Source organism: Dasypus novemcinctus, chromosome 13, assembly GCF_030445035.2.
Source record: "Dasypus novemcinctus isolate mDasNov1 chromosome 13, mDasNov1.1.hap2, whole genome shotgun sequence".
NCBI lineage: Eukaryota > Metazoa > Chordata > Mammalia > Cingulata > Dasypodidae > Dasypus > Dasypus novemcinctus.
Genome location: NC_080685.1, coordinates 108,170,165 through 108,193,185, shown reverse-complemented (window position 1 = coordinate 108,193,185; position 23,021 = coordinate 108,170,165). Strand labels below are relative to the sequence as shown.

Genomic DNA, 23,021 nt, shown 5'->3' with positions numbered 1-23,021 from the left:
ATACATTTTTACTTGAGGGGATATTATTATCAGAAGAAAAGCATCACCTCTTCCCTTGGAAGATTTGGCTTCCCTTCATTGCGCATTCCACTCTTGCACATTTCCATATTTTTATGGGTCCACAAAGCACTTAAGGGGCAATGATAAATAGATCCCTGTCAAATGCATTCCTTTCTATTCACGTCTTCTGCCATCCACTCACCTCCAAGGGTGCCTTTCTACCTGCTGATTAATTTTGTGGTTTTTAGCACTATGGTGCAGTGCAAAGCTGCTTAAACCAATGATAAATTTATCCACCCTCAACTCACACTGACAGGTTCTTGTTCAAGCCTGACCACTATTATATCAATGTGATGAGAAGACATCTGAACATGACGGCCATTCCCAAAACCCACCTAGAGTAGCTACATGTGTCTGGCTGCTGCTGGGTCATAGGAGTTATTTCCATCAGCTTCTGAAAATCTATAAGGAAAATTCTTCCTGGAAGACATGGGTATCTTTGTGCACTAATCCCATTCTGTGTAGAAGAGACTTAATTAATCATAATGCAAACATATGGACCACCATTCAGGAGGAGTGAAAGAATAGGATTTCTTGACCCTTTCTGACTCTTTTAACACCAGTCCTTGTTTCAGCTTTGCAGATCATGTAGTTAAGTCCATGAGGTTTCATGCACAGAGTTGCTTTCAGTAGGAGGATTTGCTCTATGTCACGAGATGAGGGCATTTGCAATGGGGCACTCCCATGACTTCCCTCTTCAATGTGTTCAGCCTGCTTTCAGCTGTTCCTTCATTTGCTTTTAATAATAGCACTTGAAGAAGTTCAGCCTTGAATCCACTTCATTTATGGGACAAGAAAGCAGAGGGTTCAAGTGATATGCCTTAGGTTACACTTCTGAGAAGCACAACTTGCACTCAAGCTTGGGAAATGAGTCCAGATCTGGGGCTCTTTCAACTGCATCAATAGTTCCATTAAGATTCATTTGGTAAAGTCAGGCACCGTCCTGGGTCACCCCAATAAGGCAGTTCTCAAGTTTTCACAACCCAGAGAGGACTTGCTGCTGCGGCGGTGGCTCCCTGCCAGAGACCCCAGAGCTTTTTGATTCTGATTTGAACGGTTATTTTCAAATCTTTCTCCCATCCCCTATGATTTCTTCAAAATCAGGCATCAGGTTTTATTCATCTTTATATTTTCAGCACAGAGCCCAGGGCCTGGAACCCAATGTGTGATCAGTATGTGCTGAATAAACGAACACCTATACTAACTATAATACTCTCCAATATAAACAGTGCTGAAAAGGAGGCGTGAACAAGGATTATGGAAACAGAAAGGGGGAAGTGACGAATTCTAATGAGGAAGTCGGGAAAGCTTCTTCAGCAGGATGACATTTGAGCAGGGCCTTGAAGGATGAGAAGGATTTCATGAGAGAGGAGAGAGAAAAATGTTAACTGCATTGGCCACATCAGAGTCCTATTAAACGTGGCCCTGTCTGTCCTGGCTGAGCAGCCGTACCGGTGGCTAGACGTACAGCACCAGAAGAAAAGGCACAGAAGTCCACGAGAGAAACGCAATGGTGACAAGGAAGCACAATCCAGGTAAGAAAGTCTGCCCAAACTAGCTCCAAAGACTATTGTGATAGGAAAGCCGTTTTAATAAGGGCGAAACCCAGACTCTCGTAGGTGGAGAGAGGCAGAAGCAGGTAGCCGGTGGGCAGGGCTTCCCGCTCTGGCTTCTTTCTTCTCAAGGAGCCCTTCCTCCACTGCACAGAACCGCCCAGCCCCTGGGTCGGCGCAGCAGGCCCGGGCTGCACCTGGCTCGCATTCCCAGGCACAGCCTGCAGCCGCACCTACGGGGCAGGCCGGCGTCGGAGCTGCAGGCCTTTAGGGATCCCCAAGGCCCCCTCAATCAATAATCCCCGTGGTTTTTTATGAGGGCTGGATTATGAGGATTTAGAAAGGAGACGATTAAGCAGCACTTCAAAGGGGGAGCTCCAGCTGCACCTGCAGCATTTTTGAAGCTCTATTAATAGAAAGCACACGATTTCGCTGTAATCCCTGATTCATAGAAAATTGATGATTTATGCCTTCGGGCCCAGGAGGCACTCGGGACGTTGGCTCACGGGCTGCCTGGAGGCAGGGTGTGCCAGCCCCACATCTGGCCAAGGCTGACATCGGTCACCCCGATTGGGATGGCCCTTTCGGGCCTTACCGGTAAGTGGTCCCAGCCAGCCCCTCCAGGAGCTAATCTGCTCTCCATTTTATCGTAGAATATCAGCCAAGGATGTGCAGGATCCAGGTGACCAGTCAGATTGGGCCCTCCTGATAGTGCCTTTTTGCTGCCAGACAAAGGGTTTGTCTTAGCCAAGCTCCTCCCACCCCCGGACCTCAGTTTTGCCACCTGGACAACGGTGACAGTGACACCAGCAAATGTCTCCGTAATTGTGAGTGGTTTGGGAATTCTGGAAACTGCCTGGGTCCTATTTGATCCTAAAAGTTGATGGATTTGAATTTTCTCACTGAAAGAGACCTGCGTGGAGCATTTCCATTCATTAATTGTTAGTTCACTTCAGAGTCCCAAAACCTGCTCTTTGGGGATCCTTTTTATGAATACACAAAAAGAGTCAAACATGCTTAATCACAGCAGGAAGGGTCCGGGTTATACAAAACCAAAAAAAAAAAAAAAACCCCATAAGTAGCAAGGATACTTAATCTCTTGCCACTCTGAGGGAGCAACTTTCAGCAGGAAGAGGTGGATGTTCTCCTACTCCACAGGGAACTGGAGGCTGGAGGAGCTGTTGGACACTCCTTATGACGAGCAGGGTGCACTGTATTTCCACCGGTAATCCATTATAAATGAACTTCTGTAATTTCTTGTTTTCCTGAGTCACATACAAGTATATCCATTAACTGTTACCATTAATGCCAAAACTTTTCATTAAGTGACATTACAATGACAGATACAAGCCATTATATATCCAGCCATCATCTACAGAGTCGAATGGGACAGAGGGGAAACTACAATGTAAACTATAATCCATGCTCAGTGGCAATGCTCCAACATGTGTTTATCAATTGCAATGAATGTACCACATGAATGAAGGATGTTACTAATGTGGGAAAATGTGGGAGGTGTGGGGAGCAGGGCATATGGAAATCCCCTAAATATTCTCTGTAACCTTTATGTAATTTGTATCTTTAAAAAAATTTTTTAAATGAAAAGAAAAAAAACCTTTTCATTAAGTCTTCATGCATATCTTGATTCTGCTCCATTGTACCATCTCTGCCTTGTAAACAGAAATTGGATACACAAAAGCAAGACTTCAAAACATCACAATTAGGAGATGCTTAACCTCCCTGCAAAGAAGCCTGCGCCCTTGAGAGTTTGCCACACGGGTCCTTTCCATAGACCCAGGTAAGGGTTTCTAGAACGCAAACCAGAGGGAGGAAGGCAGGGTCCTGGGGTGGGAGGCAGGTAGGAGCCCACCCGATGAAGAGCAGCCAGCATTGGGAATAGCATGCCTTGGGATGGAGGGTGTATTAGTCAGCCAAAGGTGTATTAGTTTGCCGATGCAAAGTACCAGATATCTGTTGACTTTCATAAAGGATATTTGTTTGGGGTAAGAGCTTGCGGTTACAAGGCCCTCAAGAGTCCAACTCAAAGCTGCTTTCTCACCAGAGCCTGTTGCCCTGTGTTGAAGCAAGTTGGCGGGCGAGCTCTGCCTGCTCTCTCAGGACTTCTCAGCTGCTCTCCTCTCTTCCCAGGGCTTTGGCTGTTTGAGCCTTCTCCTTTCTGTCACATGGTGGGACCAAAATGACTAAGTTCTCTCCTCTTCCCTGTGTCTTCTTCAGTGAGTGTCCGTGCTTACCAGCCCACCAAGGGGGCAGGGACTCAACCCTGAGTCAGGCCTTACTGCCCCTAAACTTAACAGGTAATTTAATCAGAGACAATGCCAGGTGAATCTAATATAATTGAAGGGGATCACACCCAGAGGAACAGACCAGTTTACAAACATATCCTTCTCCTTTTTGGGATTCACAAAAACAATCTCAAACTGTCACAGAATGCATTTCCTGGAAGGAAAGATTCCGCTTCAACCACATCATATCCCTACAGAGTGAAAAATTTTCCTTTGTTATAAAGATATGCATGGACCATTTTTTTAAAGTGGCACTATGTAACAGTGCCAAGGAGAACATAAAAATTATCATTCATCCCACTACCTGGGAATAACAATTGTAAACACTGTAAAACATTCTTTGCAGTATTTTTCCTATGCTTATCTATGCAGAGACAGGTGAAACAGATGTAGTTATAAAAGACTTTGTTTCTAAAGCAAGTAGAGATCACACTCTATATTATTTACATTGTGTTTTATCTTTTGATGCTATTTAATGAGGACTGTCTTATTAAGTCATTAAATATTGTTTTAAAACAGGAATTTCCATGCCTCTCAAACGTATATTATACATTAGTTAAACCACTTCTCCCTTTGGCTGTAAATTTAGGGTGCACTCTTTTAAATCACACAAGTATGAGCATCCTTGATTAGCCTTAAAGGGTAGTATCCAAATGTAACCCAGAAAGCACACACTCCAGGGCTAGATTGGCTGGGTTTGAATCCCAGCCTTTCCACTAGCTGTGTGCCTTTGGGCACCTTACTTATCCTCTTGTGCCTTGGTTTTCTGACCTGGAAAATGGGAGTATAATAGTGCCTGCCTTAAGAGATAGTAGGAATTAGTGAATTTATGTCCAGAAAATGCTCAGAGCCTGAGGAAGCGCTGTACTTACGAGCCACACAATTTTTGTACTTAAGAGCCATACAATTTTTGGTTGCTTCCATGGCAGCTGAGGTAGCTTGCTCAGCTCTTCCCTGGTTTTCCCAGAATTCGCCCCAGCACTGCTTCAGTCAGCATGTAAGTCATTGCTCAGTCTCCGCATGGGGGGCAGCAGTGGGAACTGGAAAGGAAGTACTCAGGGGGCGTATTTAGCCAGACTGCCTTGGCTTTGCCATGACGCTGTCATCCTCTTAGTGTTGAGTGGCATCACAACCCAACAGAACATCACAGAGGACAGAAATCCACCATCATGCCTTTCTCCCTTTCCTCTCCCTAAACTCTTCCAAGTCCCTCCCTTTTCAATCCATGCCTCTCCCTTCTCACACACACGGAGGTAAATTCTAAACCCTGAGGAGGTCAAAAGGAAAGATCCCGGGGCTCTGAGACCTGTCTCTGGGGTAATTGGGCATAATTTTTAGCCCCAATGTCCAGGAGTACTTTTGTTTCCTTCATTTTCTGTGTTCCTTTTGCTCTCCTCAGACTGTGACTCATGCTTTCGCCTGCATTCTATGTGGAGGACACTGTTCCTCCTTTTATTGATAGGGGTTTGAGGGACAACAGGGAAAATGTGCTATATATGAGTATCACAGGATATTAGGAGGACCCTTCTTCTTTGAGGCACAGTTTGGCAAACACCTCACCTCAGGATTTCTGACATTAATGAAGCAGCAAGGAGTGGAGAATAGCCTGCTGAGAGCCGACTTCAGGAAGATTGTCAGAACATCTTGCTCAGAAGAACTGATAAGATTAAACCATTTATAACCCAGTAAACAAACCCCATGGGACAGACTAGAAATGTTTTATGGTTTGGGTCCAAGAAATATAACTTTGGTGCTCTGGGTGTTAGACAAATTGAGTTATGGGGAAGAGGGCTAGGTCAGAAAGTCAACCAAGAGGCCGTTTTCCTGTTTAAAAATTTGCAGCCTGGGATTAGCTTTTATAATCCTGTGGAATAAAACTCACAGGAAAGGAGACTCCTAAAATAGTTCTTGCTAAGATCACGCTTTCTCTCTCGCTCTCTTCTCTTTCCTTCCTTTGCCTTCTCTTGAGCTCCCCACACCCCTTTACCGACTGAGGCTAAATTCCCAGCTGGCCCTCATCCAGGCAGCTATTTTTTTATAGGGTAATTCTACACTCTCAGCACTCTTTTCTGTCTATTGCCCATCATTCTAAATAATGTGCCAAAATGAGTCAGCAAACCTTCACCAATTTTATGTCTATTTGCTTGTTGATAAGGGAGGTCATGTTCTCTCACAAAGAGATTGTGTGTGGAGTGGCAGTAGGAGCTGTCTATATTCAAGCCCGGTTCTGCCCCTTGCCAACAGTGCCACCAGGGGCAGCCAGTGACCTTGGGGAGCTCACCTGCAAAATGGGAATTTACAGCATTGCCTACTGCACAGGATCATTGTGAGGATTAAAAGAAATAATGATGATGTGAAAGCTCCTTATAAACTGGAGAAGGCTCTCCCATAGACATAGCAAGCATTTCCAACCCCAGCTGTGGTCTGCAGTGCACCACTCCTAGGAAGGAATTTAAATTACATGCTACACCCGGCCAGGTGACGTGCCTTGGTCACTTGTCCACTCTCAGACTTAATCGGCTGCCTCTGGGGTTGGTCTTCTCCCTTCTATTCTCCGGAATTGTTAGCACTTGACTATTTTTATACAAATCTTAAGTTGTTTCTGGCCAATTTTAGATGTTAAGAGAGAAGCCAGTCTAGTCAGTAGTTTAGCTCTGAACATCAAATTTGTTGCCTGAATCGCTTCAGAGAGGATATCAAAGACAAAATGTTAGGGGGGAACAGGTAGCTAGCTTCTGGATTTCATTGGTATTCAACATCTCTAGTCAAAATGGAAAATAATTCTAGTTTGCTTCTTTGATTACAAAAGTTGGTATAAGCATGCATTGTACCCAAACACTTTTATACACAAATAAATGACTAGGGCTAGAGGTCGGTTAAAACAACAAAACTTAATCTGTTTACCTAGTATTGGTAGGGGAAGAAAAAAGGATAAATTTTATTTCTGTGAATTTTAATTCTTTCTCCCAAAGATTGGCATTTAATAAATAAATAGATGACGTTACTGTCATTTTGCTCAACAGAAAATCCTACCCAATTAAGTTCCAAGATATTGGAGTCTACATTGTTTTTGCTTTGCATGGCATATTTTTTAATCTTTCCACATTCTAACCTTACATTTAAAATATATAGCTTGCAAGCAAACAGTCACTTTCCTTATATAGTCTAAAATCTTGGGCTTTTATCTGGGACATATCTCATTTATATATAATATAATTATGGATTTATTTGGGTTTATATATAACATTTTATTATTTATTTTCTGTTTGAACTCTCTCTTTTGATTCCCCTTTTCACTTCTTTCTGGCATTTTTTAGTGAATTGGGTTTTTCAAAATTAGATCAGTTCTCCATTTTAACAGATATTGAGTGACATATGATCAAACAAATATCACAGGACAATGAAGAAAACAATCACAATGAAAGAGACATACTATGAAAAACAAGCAGATCAAATGAAGAAGGAGATATTATCCAGAGGAAAAAAAAATCTCTAATTAGTTAATCCGAGATCTGAGAGTAGTATAGTCATTAAATAAGACGATAAACTTTAAAATAGATCTTGGACTTAAAAAATGCCAGTACTATAATTTTTAAAATTTTAAGTATTGGCAGATTATGTTTAAGAAATCTTCTCAAAATATATACGGCAAAATTCAAAGGAAGGAAAGAGAGGAGGCATAGAGGATCAATTCAGGGTGCAGAAATTATGAAAGTAGATATAACTTTAATGCCTGATAATATGACAAGTTAGCACAGACTGCTGGCTGCTTCTCCTAAATCAACTCTGAGAAAACTACAGAAGTCGAAAGGAAACACAGCTCTCAGAAATATAAACAAACAAATAAGAAAACTGATGAAATCCCTGGGGAAAAATGAAACATGCAAAGCTGGAGCAGTTGATGGTTGCAGCCTGGAAGGGAGAGCTGCAGATCACAGCTGTGAGAGGCAAAGTTTCAAGGAGGCTTTTACGTTCTCTCCTGCATTAGCCCTATTTAATGTGAAACAATCATTGGGTGTCTTGTGGTCATAAAAATGGGCAGTAACAGCCTGGTGACTAGTCAATGCTCTCAGGTTAATGTGGAAGCCCTACTGAGTGATGAGCTCAAGAGAAACAGATGATGCCTGACTCTCCAGCGGGGGCACCTACTCCCCCCACAACCCCGAGAGATGATAAAATCACTTGACGGGCAATTAAAGGTAAGTCCATGCACAGAGCATTAGCTGGGTGGAGTGGAAGCAGATGGAGGTGGTTTATAATGATTTTGCAGTGTCAAGAGCTCCTGAAATGGAATCTCACCATCTCCCCTCTCTTTAATTTATCCAGAGGAGACAACAGGACTTCAGGTTTAGCCCTTTTCTGAAGCACACTCGCTGACTGGGTAGGAGGCCCATCCTGGGGCAACAGGAGCTTGCAGAGCAACATAGTTACATCCATTATCAAGTGAAACAACCAGCCAAAGAGTATGGAATTCTTCCAACAGGGTAATTGGAATGGACACAACAATAATATAAAATAAACATTAAAAAAAGATACTCCAGGAGATGAAGTAATGTAGTAACAATATAAATCAGGAACAAGAGGTAATAAATAAGAACCAAAGGGAATACTAGGTACAAAAAATATAATAGATGAAATGAGGAATCCAATAGGTGGGATAAATAACAGAATGGATAAAGTTTGAGGATTAATTAGACATTTGGATGATCAGACTAAAGAGCACTCTCAGAAGGCAATAAGAGAAGAAAGGGGTAGAAAATATAACAGAAAAGCTAAAAGATATGGAGGGTAGAAGTAGTAATAGCCATGTATAGGTAATGTGTGTGTCAAAAGGAAAGAAATAGAGGGGGAGGAAAAATAAAGAAATAATCATCATAAACTTCAGAATTAAAGAAAGATGAAGGAACTCAGATTTAAAAGGCTCACAGTGTATCTGAAAATGTTGTAATGAAATCTAAGTATATCAAAGGTAAAGAGACAATTTTAAGTGAGTGGATGTGGCTCAAGTGGTTGAGCACCTGCTTCCCACATGGCCCCAGGTTCAGTCTCTGGTACCTCCTAAAAACAAAAAAACAAACAACAAGCAAAAAACAAAAACAAACAAACAGACAAAAAACAACCCAGGGGAGCTGATGTGGCTCAGTGGTTGAGCACTGGCTTCCCATACATGAGGTCCCGGGTTCAACCCCTGGCTCTGGTACCTAAAAAAAAAAAGAGGAGACTATTTTAAATGCTTCCAGAGATTAAAGAAAAAATAATTTACAAAGTAAAAAGAATCAAAGTGATATCAGATTAATTGGCAGCAACCTGCCTACAAAAAATAGAGGAAATATTTTTTTAAGGAAAATAACTTCGAACTTTAAATTTCATATTCAGCGGTATTTTCATTTATATATGAGAATGTAATAAAAATACTCTCAAGCATATATGCCTCAAAAAGAGTTGTCAGGAAGCAGACTTGGCCCAGTGGTTAGGGCGTCCATCCACCACATGGGAGGTCTGCGGTTCGAACCCCAGGCCTCCTTGACCCGTGTGGAGCTGGCCCAAGCGCAGTGCTGATGCGCGCAAGGAGTACAGTGCCACGCAGGGTGTCCCCCGCGTAGGGGAGCCCCACGTGCAAGGAGTGCGCCCCGTAAGGAGAGCCACCCAGCGCAAAAGAAAGTGCAGCCTGCCCAGGAATGGCGCCACACACTCGGAATGCTGACACAACAAGATGACGCAACAAAAAGAAACACAGATTCCCATGCCGCTGACAACAACAGAAGTGGACAAAGAAGATGCAGCAAATAGACACAGAGAACAGACAACCAGAATGGGGAGGGGGGAGTGGAGGGAGAGAAAATAATAAATAAATAAATCTTTTAAAAAAAAGTTGTCACATAAATTCTCATTTAGAAATTACTGAAGAAAATATGCAAATAATAAGATAAATTCAGAAGGATGCTACAAAAGATAATCAAATAATTTGTCTAAATGGCAAAATTTTCAAAGAGGGAGTAAAAGAAATTATAGCTATACAATCAGAATTTGTTCTCATGCTGAGCTGCTGCCATCTTAGAACTGTTAAGTTCATGTTTGAGCTTGAGCTCTGTCCGTGAAGTCTGATGAGACGATGGGGCAGTCACAGGAGCAGAGAAGCAGATTGTATTATGCATGTCCACCCCTCCTTGCCACACCATTTGCCCATACTGCCTGTGCGGCCCATGAGTACAGAACTCTGGTGGGCCCATGATGCACTGGAGTTTGGCAATACTCAAAGCAAGATCAACGTTAGCAGCTTATGTCTATGACTAAGTGGGACCCTGAACTACTTAAACCAGAACTTGCCTCAAAGGCAGAAAAAAGGTAATGGTTTTCTAAAGAAACACAATTGAACAAGGAACCGTGTCATATCCTTTCACACGCATGTTGCTTCCCTTTATTAGCCAGCTACTTCTGCTGGAAATTATGACACAGAAGGAAAAGGAAATGTAGGGCAACTCATAGTTCCTTTTCCTTTCAGTCTTTTCTTGCTCATCAGTAAGCATAAGGGACAGTGTTGGTAGAAAGTTCAGGGCACAAAGGAGTGAAATGAAAAGTTAAGTTACTATTGTGCAGCATTTCCACTTCTCTGGTAGGATCAAAATATATATGCACATACAGCCATGAAAAATGAATTGTGTAATTTTGATAGTTCTGAATACAAATTAAATATTCTTATATTTTCATTCAAAAGTGATAGTTCTGAATACAAATTAAATGTTCTTATATTTTCATTCAAAAGTGACATTGGATGTAGTGGATGTAGTTCAGTGGTTGAGGGCCTGCTTTGCATGTACAGGGTCCCAGGTTCATTCCACGATACCTCCTAAAAAATGAAAATAAAATAAATATAAAACTAACATTGCACAATACAAACATGAAGGGTAAAATTCATGCTGATAAGTTAAAATTTTAATTTCACTTTACTTAGAACAATATTAAACTGCAAATATGAAATACCACAACAAATCAGGAGAGGGAACACTGAAAAAGCATTCTCTATGAATACCTTCAATAGCACTTCTTTTCCTTGTGTTTTGAAAAAGGAGGCCTGCATTTTCATTTTTCACTAGGCCCTTAAAAATTATATGTCTGGCCTTATTTGCAGATGACATGATCATCTACATAGAGGAAAGAAACATGAATTGATAGCAAATACTTAGAACTAATAGAAGAATTCCAGATTAAATACTCTTTTAAAACAATAACATTTATCCAAACTAGCAATAATCATTAGGAAATATATATATATATACACACACACACATATATATATGATACTATTCACAATAGAAACAAAAACCAACGAAAATCACACAAACCATTTTGAGAGAATTTCAACATTCCAGTAAACAATCTTAGATAAAATCTGATTAAATGGAGGTATAATACAAGTTCTTGGGTGAGACATATATTAAATGGTACCAATTCTCCCCCAAAGTAATCTATAAAATTTAATACAGTCTCATTACAATTCCTGCTAGAGCTTTTTAAAGGTACTCAATAAGCTTATTCTAAAAATACATATGAAAACCAAATGTCCATGTTTAGCAAAGATAATTTAGAAGAGAAGAAAGGGAGAAACTGCCAAAGAAATGTTAAAAAAAAAAAAAACCCAACTCTGATTAATGGAACTGAATAGAAAGCTCCAAGAGAGAGATTCGTGTAAAAAGTTAATACTTAATAATGATGGCACCAGGAAACAATACAGAAAGAAGAGGCTGTTTGTAGATGATTTGGGGAAAACTGGCTAAGCAGATGAAGAAAAATAAAACTACATCTCTATTTAACATCTTATATAAATATAGACTCCAGCAAGACTAAAATCTTAAATATGAAAAGTAAAACAGTTATATTTATAGAAGACAGTGTCACCATCTTGAAATTCTTAATACATTTTGAACAGAGTTCAAATTTCCATTCTGTACTGGGCTCACAATTTTTTTTATACCAGAAAAGGAAATTTCTGTTTATTAAAACACATTAATCAAATTATTTTTATTTTGGTAATATGTGTTATATTTTACAGAGGTATGTGTCTGTGGTGGAAGAAAGCACAACATTTTTTTCTTTTTGTTATTGCTTAAGAGCACTTGAGGGTTTACAGAAAAATCATGTAGATAGTACAGAGTTCCCATATGACACCTCTCGTAACAGCTTTCTCCCTTATTAACATATTGCATTAGTGTGATGGTTATGCTGCAATTGGTTAAACAATATTTTTATAATTATACTATTAACTTTATCCATAGTTTCCATGTAGGTTCACTTTTTGTGTTATACATATATTTTAAGTTTTTATTCTGGTAACATATGTAAAACCTAAAATTTCCCATTTTATCCACTTTCTCATTTTTACTAGAGAAGTTGTAGGTTTATGTCTGCATAAAGTACAGAGATATCATATACCACCTATATTAGTAAAATGATACATTAGTTCAGTATAGTTGTAACAACTAGTGAAAGAATATTATTGTCATTGTACTGTTAACTATAACCTATTATTTCTATTAGGGTTCACTGTTTGTATTAGACAGTCCTACTTTTTTTTGTTTTTAGCTTTTATTCTAGTAATATATGTACAACCTAAAATGTGCCCTTTTAGCTACATTAAAATAGTAACTCAGTGCTGCTAGTTACACTGACATTGTTTTACTTGCATCACAACCACCCACCACCAAAACTTTTCCATCATCCCAAATAGAAAATCTTGATACTTTTAACATTAACTCTCCATTCTTTATCCACCCTGGTCCCTGGAAATCTGTGTTCTAGTTTCAAACTCTATGAATTTGTGAACCCTGATTATTTTATGAGTGAAATCATACAATATTTGGCCTTTTGTATCTGGCTTACTCAACATGATGTCTTCAGCGTTCAACCATAATATCGCATGTATCAGAAGTTCATTCCTTTTTACATAATATTCATATTCATATATATATATCACATTTTCTTTATCCAGTCATCAGCTGATGGTTGCTTCCACCTTTTAGCAATTGTGAATAAATCTGCTATGAACATCTGTGGGCAATTATCTGTTCAAGTCCCTGCTTTCAGTTCTTACAGGTGTATACCTAGAAATGGGATTGCTGGGTCATATGGTAAGTCTATACTTAACTTTCTGAAGGACTTCCAAATTGTCTTCCACAGTGGTTGCCACATTTTACATTTGCACCAACAATGAATGAGTGTTCTTATTTCCCACCATCCTCTCCAACACTTGTTATTGACCTTTTCCTTAAAAATAGTAAACATTCTAGTGGGTGCAAAATGGTATCTCACTATGGTTTTGATTTGCATTTCCCTAATGGCTAATGATGTTAAGGACCTTTTCATGTGTTTATTGGTCATTTGTATTTCTTTTTTAGAGAAATATCTAGTCAAGATTTTGCCTATTTCTCAATTCTGTCATTTGTTTCTTTGTTGTTTAGTTGTAGGAATTTTATATATTCTGAGTATTGAACCCTTATTGGAGCTCTGGTTTAAAAATGTTTTCTCCCATCGTGTAGATTGTAGTTTTACTTTCATGGAAAAGCACTTTGTTGCAACATATTTTTAATTTTTGATGAGGTCCCATTTCTCTTTCTTTTTTCTTTTTTGCTCATGCTTGGGGTGTAAAATCCAAGAAACCATTCCTAACCCAAGGTCCGAAAGATGTTTTCCTATGATTTCTCCTAGAGGTTTTAGTTTTTGTTCTTTTGCTTAGGTACTTCATCCCTTTCGGGTTAATTTTTTAATATGGTATAAGGTAGGGGTCCACCTTCATTCTTTTTCATTCATATGGATATCCAGTTTTCCAAGCACCATTTATTGAAGAGACTATTCTTTCCCTATTGAGTGTGCTTGGCAAGAGAGTCAAAAATCAATTGACCGGCGGCAGACTTGGCCCAGTGGTTAGGGTGTCCATCTACCACATGGGAGGTCCACGGTTCAAACCCCAGGCCTCCTTGACTCATGTGGAGCTGGCCCATATGCAGTGCTGATGCACTCAAGGAGTGCTGTGCCATGCAGGGGTGTCCCCGCATAGGGGAGCCCCACGCACAAGGAGTGTGTCCTGCAAGGAGAGCTGCCCAGCGTGAAAGAAAGCCCAGGAATGGTGCCACACACATGGACAACTGACACAACAAGATGATGCAACAAAAAGAAACAAAGATTCCCATGTCACTGACAATAACAGAAGGGGACAAAAAGACGCAGGAAATAGACACAGAGAACAGACAACCGGGGTGGGGGGGGGAAGGGAAGAGAAATAAATAAATAAATAAATAAATAAATAAATATTTTTTTAAAAATCAATTGACCATAGATATTTATTTCAGAACCTTAATTCAATTCCATAGATCTATATCTGTACTTGTGCCAATACCATGCTGGTTTGATTACTGTAGTTTTGTAATAAGTTTCAAAATCAGGAAGACTGGGTACTCCAATTTCATTCTTCTTTATCAAGATTTGGGGCTGGTTAGCATTCCATATGAAATTTTTTTTACACTTTTTTAATTAAAGTTAATAGATCACAAAGAAAGTTACATTAAAAAACATAAGAGGTTCTCATATACCCCACTCCCCACCGTCCACCCCATCATTTTTCTAATTTTTTTTTGAAGATATACACATCACAAAAAAAGTTACATTAAAAAATATAAGAGGTTCCCATATACCCACCCCACTCCTCCCACACCAACAACCTCCTCCATCATTGCGGCACACTCATCGCACTTGGTGAACACATTTTGGAGCACTGCTGTACCACATAGATAATAGTGTACCCTGTAGTTCACACTCTCCCCCAGTATATTCAGTGGGTTATGGCAGGATATATAAAGTCCAGCATCTGACCCTGCAATATCATTTAAGACAATTCAAAGTCCCCAAAATGCCCCCACATCACCTCTCTTCTTTCTTCCCCCTGCTCTCAGCAACTACTGTGGCCACTTTCTCCACCTCAAGGCTACAATTTCTTCTATTACTAGTCACAATTGTTTTATAGTACAATATCAGTAAGTCCACTCTAATCCATATGTTATTCCTCCATTCCGCGGACCCTGGGATGGTGATGTCCACTCCACCCCTAGATCAAGAGGGGGCTTAGATTCCACATGGATGATGGATGCAATTCCTCTGCTTGCAGTTGTTGGCACTCTTGATCCGCTGGTGTGATGTTTGACCATCTTCACCTCCCTGTTAGCTGACCTGGGTAAGTCCAATGAACCAGAGGGTAGGAGTTGCAACTCTGCTGAGACTCAGAGCTCATCTGACACATGGGCAGTCCAGAGATTCAAGTCTCCTGAGTAGGCACCATCCCTAGTGCCAACCACAGTTTCAGTAAAAGTGATAGAAGAGGTATGTGTAGAAAGGTCATATCTGAGTCCAACTCCATCACACTCAGGAACACAAATTCCAAAGTATGAATTTGATAATTGGCTTTTCCACTTCTGCAAAGAAGACTGTAGAAATTTTTATTGTGATTGTGTTGAATCTGTAAATTACTTTGGTAGAATTGACATCTTGACAATATTTAATTTTCCAGTACACAAACATGGAGTGTCCTTCCATTTATTTAGGCCTTTGGTTTCTTTCTGCAATGTTTTGTAGTTTTCTGTCTACCAGTCCTTTACATACTTGGTTAGATTTATTCCAAAATAATTGATTCTATTAGTTGTATGGTAAATTGAATATTTACTTTATTTCCTCTTTAGATTGTTCATTACTACTGTATAGATACAACAGTGATTTTTGCTTGCTTTATCTTATACCCCACCACTTGGCCAAATTTTTCTTTTAGCTTTATTGGCATTGTTGAGCTTTTTTCAGGAATTTATATATATATAATATATTTATATATATATAATATATATAAAATATAAAATATATATATTTAATATATATATATTATATATAGGAAAATTAACTTCTTCCTTCCTTTCCTTTTTGGAAGACTTTTATTTCTTTGTTGTTGTTTTTTTTTGCTTCATCACTGTAGCTAGAACTTTCAGTCAGGATATATTGAATAACATTGGCAACATTGGGCATTTTTGCCTTGTCCCTAATCTTATAGGGAAAGATTTGAGTCTTTTACCATTGAGTATTGTAGCAGTTTGATATGGTTATGAATTCCAAAAATAGATATTGGATTATGTTTGTAATCTGATCTGTACCTGGGCATAATTGGGTTATGATTAGGGTGTTGAGTTCCCACCCCTTGGTGGATGGGGACTCACAGATAAAAGAGATGGCAAAGAACTGAGTTGAGCGTTTTTGAAGTTGGAATTCTGATGCTGAAACATTAAGCTGGAGCCCTAGGAAGAGAGGAACCCTAAGCCTGGAAAGAAGCAAGACCTGGGAAGAGAAGAATCCAGGAAGCCTGAACCCTCACAGATGTCGGCAGCCATCTTGCTCCAACATGTGGCAACAGACTCTGGTGAGGGAAGTAACTTATGCTTTATGGCCTGGTATCTGTAAACTCCTACCCCAAATAAATACCTTCTATAAAAACCAACAAATTTCTAGTATTTTGCATCATTGCCCCATTGGCTGACTAATACAAGTATGATCTTGGTGGTGGGTTTTTAGTATATTCCCTTTATTATGTTAAGAATGTTTTGTCTATTCATGGTTTTCTGTGTGTTTTTATCAAGGAGAGTTGCTGGTTTTTGTCAAATGCCTTTCCTGCATCAATTGAGATGGTTATGTGGTTTACCTCTTTCCTATATTAATTAATGTGGTGTATTACACTGATTTTTTTTTGTTTGTTTTGAATCACCCTTGCCTTCTTCCTGGGATAAATTTATCATGTGTTATATAATTATTTCAAAGTGCTATTGGATTTGCATCTATATTCATGAGGGATATTGGTCAATAATTTTCTTTTCTTATGGTATCTTTCTTTGGTATCTAAGTAAGGCTGTCTTCACAGAATGAGTTAGGTAGTGTTTCTTCCTCCCTCTGCTTTTTGTTTTTGGGAGAGTCTGAATAGGATTGTGTTAATTCTTCTTGGAAAATTTGATAAAAGTCACCTGTGAAGCCATCTGGACCTGGGTTTTTCTTTGTTTGGATGAACCCACAAATTTTGAGGCCAGTCCTATATAGCAATATACCTTTGTGACCTAAGGGTGGGGAAAGACTTCTTAAACTAAATCCAAATCATATAGTGAAAATTGATTTCTGCTTGATAAAGAGTAACAGAGATAAAGTAATTAGACATCATGACAGAAAGTTATTTTTAACATAGAAATTGAGAAGACAGTAATATCTACAATATATTTAATACAAGCAACTTACCAACAAATAGACAAGAACCCAAAGAGAGAAGCAGACATAGGTAGAAACAGGCAATTTGCACGTGGGCAAATCCAAAGGCTAACAGACATATGAAGAGACACTAAAATTCAGTCACAACTAGAAAAATAGAAGCAACAATGAAAGAAATGACAAACTATATTACCAAGTGCTTCCAGGAATAAAGGGACATAGGAATCCTCATATTTTGCTAGTACAATATGAAGAACACTCTAGCAGTATTTGATCCAATAAAATATACCTAGAAGGTATGAGTTCATATACCAGAGTAATATTCACATGTGTTCATAAGGAGACATGCATGGTACTGTTTCTCAGAGCCAACAGTATTATTGAAGGGTTAGGACTTGGTGGATGGAAGGATAAGTAAATGTAAATGAATATTAAGCATCACCTAGTTAGAGAGAAATTAGGGCAAGTTGCATTTTTGCACATTTCTTAATGTTTCACTAATAACAAAAATTTGTTTTAAGATAACATTGTGAATATGTTAAATTTGTTAAGGTGTGGCAACCCCCTTAAAACCACAGTTATCTTGCTAAGGGAGAGGCTAGAGAGTATATTGCCTTCTCCTCAGCTTTAAGTTAATTTTTCCAGGGTTCAAATGGCAGAGCTTGGTTCCATCTTTATTCCGGTTTTGTACGCCAGAAACATTGGGGTTATCCTGGATATCTCATTCTCCAATACTCCCCACCCCATCCCCAATACCTTTGAGTATATCTCCTAAATAAATCTTGACTCTGTCCACATCTCTTTACCGCCTCCACTGCTAATGTGTTTTAAGGTGCTATCAACTTCACCTTCTCCTAATCAGCCCAGCAGCATTCACCTTAGCCCCATGTTGTCCATTCTTCATGTAACAAGAAAAAAGAACCTTGCAATTCATACAAATCACAGCTCTGAAAATGAGTCTGCCCTTGTTTAAAATCTTTCAGTGCCTTCCTCATGCTCTTAAAGGTAAAGTCAGTTAACACTATCTGCAAGACTTTTCTTGAGCTAGCCCTTCCTACCATCCTTACTTTACAGGACACATTCTTTGCTCTGCTTTTGAACCCCACTGACATTTCACACACACACAAACACACACCATTCCCTCTCATGCCTCAGGCCCTTGGCACATGCTTTTCACATTGCTTACAATGTTCTTTCTCCCTTCACCCTCTCTTCACCTTATTAATTCCTACCTGTCCTTCATATCTCAGCTAAGGGACACGTGCTCAGAGACACAGCAGTTGACTTCCCTGACAAGATGAGGTCCTTATAGCATAGCCCCTCATAGCACCATGTGCACTTGCCACAGTACAGATTTACCTTTGTTTTTTCATTCTTTGATGGTTTTCTGCCTATCCTAGCAGACTATAAGCTCAGTGAGAACAGAGACTGTGTGCTTTTGTACTTCATTATCCCAGCACACAGCATGGTGCCTGGCAAACAGTATGCACCAAAATATATTTTTGAATAAATGAATAATTCCATTCTTCTTGACATGATTACCCCATGTTTTTGAAGTCCATTAATTCAACTTTTCATAAAGCAAGATGTATTTTTTCACTGGCACATGCTATACTGGTGGTTAAGCTCCATACCCAGCTGGGAAAGTTCAGCTTTACCCTCAGCAACGTGGTATGATGAAATACCCCATTGCTCATTCTATGAAGACGTCTATTCTAGAACTTATACAGAATTTTGTTGGTATCCAACATCTCTCTATCTCTTCCTCATATAGACTTCGAGGTTCAAGAGCAGAACATGTTTTTTATTGGTTGTTTAATTTGTTTTGTAGTAAACAATGAATGGTTAAGAAACTTGGGCATCAAGCACCTGCTTTGGGGGTCAGCATACCAGGACTGTGCTTTACAACTCCTAGGAGAGTGAGGGACATAGAGACAAAGAAGCCAAAGCCACAAACTGAATTACTAAACCTCCTGGCCACAGGGAAGGGTTGCCCTCCCCCACCCCTGAGATATTCAGTGGAGGTAAAACCTGTTGTCATTGCAGCAGACTGAGAGGGTAGCAGACCTCTTCCTCCCTATCAGCAATTACAAGAGAAAGGAGAGGGAGAGTGGGATTTTTTTCTTCAGTGAATTTGGCCAGCAGAGCCTGCTTTGAATCTCAGCTCTAGCCAGATGTAAACAAAGGATAGCGGAGAGAGCTATACCTCTGTGGAAAGGTGCACCAACAAGCACAATCTTTTGAGAAAGTCTTCATGCCATTAGTGACTCCCTGGTGCAATTTTGATAACTTAAGCTGGGCAATCTTAAAGACTTAGGATACGTTGAATCAAATATCAAAGAAGAGCTGTAAAAAGATAGTAATAGGTAAAAAAGAGAAATTGGTCATTAGAATAAATTCACCAACATATCAGATGCCTAGACATCAGCAAAAAACTACACGCCATATTAGGAAACAGGAAGAGATGGCCCACTCAAAGGAACAAACCAAATATCCTGAAGAGATTCAAGATTTAAGACAATTAATCAATGATAATCACACAACTCTTCTAAATCAATGTAGAGAATTGAAAGAAAAAAGAACTAAAGAGATAATAAGATATTAAGAAGACACTGGGTGAGCATAAAGAACAATTTGAAAGTCTGGAAAGAAAAGTAACAGACTTTATGGGAATGAAAGACATGGTAAATAAGATTAAAAATACATTAGAGGCACATAAGAGCAGATTTGAATTGCTTGAAGACAAAATTAGTAATTTCAAAAACAGAACATCTGAATTGGAAAAGACAGGAGAACAGAAAGAGAAAAGAATGGAAAAAATAGAACAGGGTCTCCAGGAATAGAATGACAATGTGAAATGCAAAAACATATACATTATCAGTGTCCCAGAAGGAGAAGAGAATGGAAAAGGGGCAGAAAGAATATTTGAGAAAATAATGACTGAAAACTTCTCTACCCTTATGAAAAACATAAATGTCAATATCCAAGAAAGACAACACACCCCTAAAAGAATAAACACAAATAGACCTATCTTGAGACACCTACTATTCGGAATAAATCTAAGAGATAAAGAGAAGATTTTGAAAGAGGCAAGAGAAAACAAACTATCACATAAAAGGGAACTTCAATAAGATTAAGTGCTGACCTCTCATCAGAAACCATGGAGGAGAGAAGAAAGTGGTATGATGTATTTAAGGTAATGAAAGAGAAAAATTACCAGCCAAGAATTCTGTAGCTGGCAAAACTGTCCTTCAAAAATGAAGGGGAGGGAAGCAGCTGTGGCTCAATTAGTTGGGCTCCTATCTACCATATGGGAGGCCCTGGATTCACATCCCAGGGCCTCCTTGTGAAGGCAGGCTCGCCTGCACACTGTGGAGAGCTGCCGTGGAGTGCCACCAGCCCACAAGTGTCACGGAGTGCCGCCCAGCCTGCAAGTGCTGCGGAGAGCCAACCAGCAAAGTGACACAATAAAAAAGGAGACAAGCAAAAATGCAGAAGAGCACACAGCAAATGTACACAGAGAGCAGGTAGCAAGCAAGTTGCAAGGGGTGGTGGTGGAAATGAATACAAAATAAATACAGGAAAAAAAAATGAAGGGGAGTTCAAAGTCTCCACAGACAAACAAAACTGATAGAATATGTTACCAAAAGACCAGAATTACAAGAGATACTAAAGGGAATGCAGCCTGAAAGGAAAAAAACAAGGGCAAGAGACCTGGAAAAAAGTGTAGAAATGAAGAGTATTAGAAAGGGTAAATTAAAGGGTAAAAAGCTAGACTATAGTACAATATGACAACAGAAAGTCAAAATGAATCTAGTAAGTAATGCCTTTGCAGTTATAACATTAAATGTCATTGGCTTATAAAATAATTGTTTAACAACTAAAAATGGTACATAACATTTGTCCAAATATCTTCTTTGGCCTAAGGAATTTACCCTTCAATTTTGCAATAAATGTCTTCCTTTATCAATGTGTTTTTATAATCTTGATTTTTAATATTATACTCAATTATATTTTAGTATCTGGCTAAGAGGAGTTCTCTACAAAATCCTATTTTGCCAGAGGAAACAATAAAGTTGAGAATGATGGATTAAAAAAAATGTTATTGGCTTGAACTGAACTCCCCAATCAAAAGACACAGACTGATAGAATGGATAAAAAAAAAAAATAGAAGCCATCCATATGTTGTCTAGAAGAGATTCACCTCAGATGTAAGGCCACAACCAGGTTAAAAGTGAAAGTTTGGGAAAAGATATTCCACACATATAGTAACCAAAAAAAAAAAGAGCTGGAGAAGTGATACTAATATTGGACAAAATAAATTTTAAATGCAAAACTGTTATAAGGAATAAAGAAAGCCATTATATATTAATAAAAGGGGCAATGCAATTCAACAAGAAGAAATAACTTTTCTAAATATTTATGCACCTAACTTCAGTGCCCCAAGATAGATGCGGTACACACTAGCAAAGCTGAAGGGAGAAATAGATATCACTACAATAATAGTTGGAGACTTCAATATACCACTCTCAGTATTGGATAGAACATCTGGATCTAGGATAAATAAACAGAGAACTTGAATAATATGATAAATGACCTAGACCTAACAGACATCTATATAGCATTGCACCCCAGAATAGCAGGATATACATTTTTTTCAAGTGCCCATCCTTCTCCAAGATAGACTATATGTTGGGTCAAAAGACAAGTCTCAATCAAGTTTAAAAGATTGAAATGATACAAAACATTCCCTCTGATCATAACAGAATGAAGCAGGAAGTCAATAATGGATAGAAAAAGGGAAAATTCATAAATATATGAGATTGAACAATACACTTTTAAACAATCAGTGAGTCAAAGAAAAAATTGCAAGAGAATTAAACAAATATCTTGAGATGAATGAAAGTGAGACCACAACATATGAAAACCTATGGTACACCAGAAAGGCAGTTCTGAGAGGGAATTTATAGCCCCCAATGCTTATATTAAAAAATAAGAACTAAAATTGATGATCTAACCTGGAAGAACTAGCAAAAGAACAACAAACTAATCCCAAACCAAGGCAAGCAAAAGAAATAGTAAAGATTACAGCAGAAACGAATGTAATCGAGAACAAAAAACAACAGAATCAACAAAACCAAAAGTTGGTTCTTTGAGATCAACAAAATCAATAGACCCTTAGCTAGACTGACAAAGAAAAAAGGAGAGAAGACAGACATAAATAAAATCAGAAATGAGAGTGGGGACATTACTACTGACCCTGTAGAAATAAGAGAGATCTTAAGAGGATACTATGAACAACTGTATGCCGAAAAACTAGAAAAAGTAAACAAGATGGACAAATTCCTAGAAACACATGAGCTACCACATTGACTGTAGAAGAAATAGAAGACCTCAACAAACCAACCACAAGTGAAGAGATTGAGTCAGTCATCAAAAACTTCACAAAGATGTAAAGCCCAGGACCAGATGGCTTCACAGGTGATTTCTACCAGTCATTCAAAGATGAACTAATACCAATCTTACTGAAGCTCTTCCAAACAATTGAACAGGAAAGAATGCTACCAAACTCATTCTATGAAGCCAACATCACCTAATACCAAAGCTAGATAATGATACTACAAAAAAAGAAAATTAGAGACCAATATCTCTAATGAATATAGAAGCAAATATCCTCAACAAAATACTTGCAAACAAAATCCAAAAGCACATTAAAGAATTATACACCACTATCAAGTGGGTTTTATCCCAAATATGCAAGGGTGCTTCAACATGAGAAAATCAACTACTGTAATAAATCACATTGATAAATTGAAGAAGAAAAATCACG

The 23,021-nt window shown here is 38.8% G+C and overlaps 1 long non-coding RNA gene across 1 annotated transcript; it reads left to right on the top strand.

Annotated features, from left to right (window-relative positions):
* Positions 1 to 1,401: 1,401 nt before the first annotated feature.
* Positions 1,402 to 10,165, top strand: LOC101441093 (uncharacterized). Its single transcript, XR_189231.4, has 5 exons — positions 1,402 to 1,595; positions 2,267 to 2,440; positions 3,295 to 3,411; positions 7,990 to 8,115; positions 8,243 to 10,165. It is a non-coding gene; the product is annotated as an uncharacterized lncRNA (long non-coding RNA).
* The last annotated feature ends 12,856 nt before the right edge of the window (positions 10,166 to 23,021 follow it).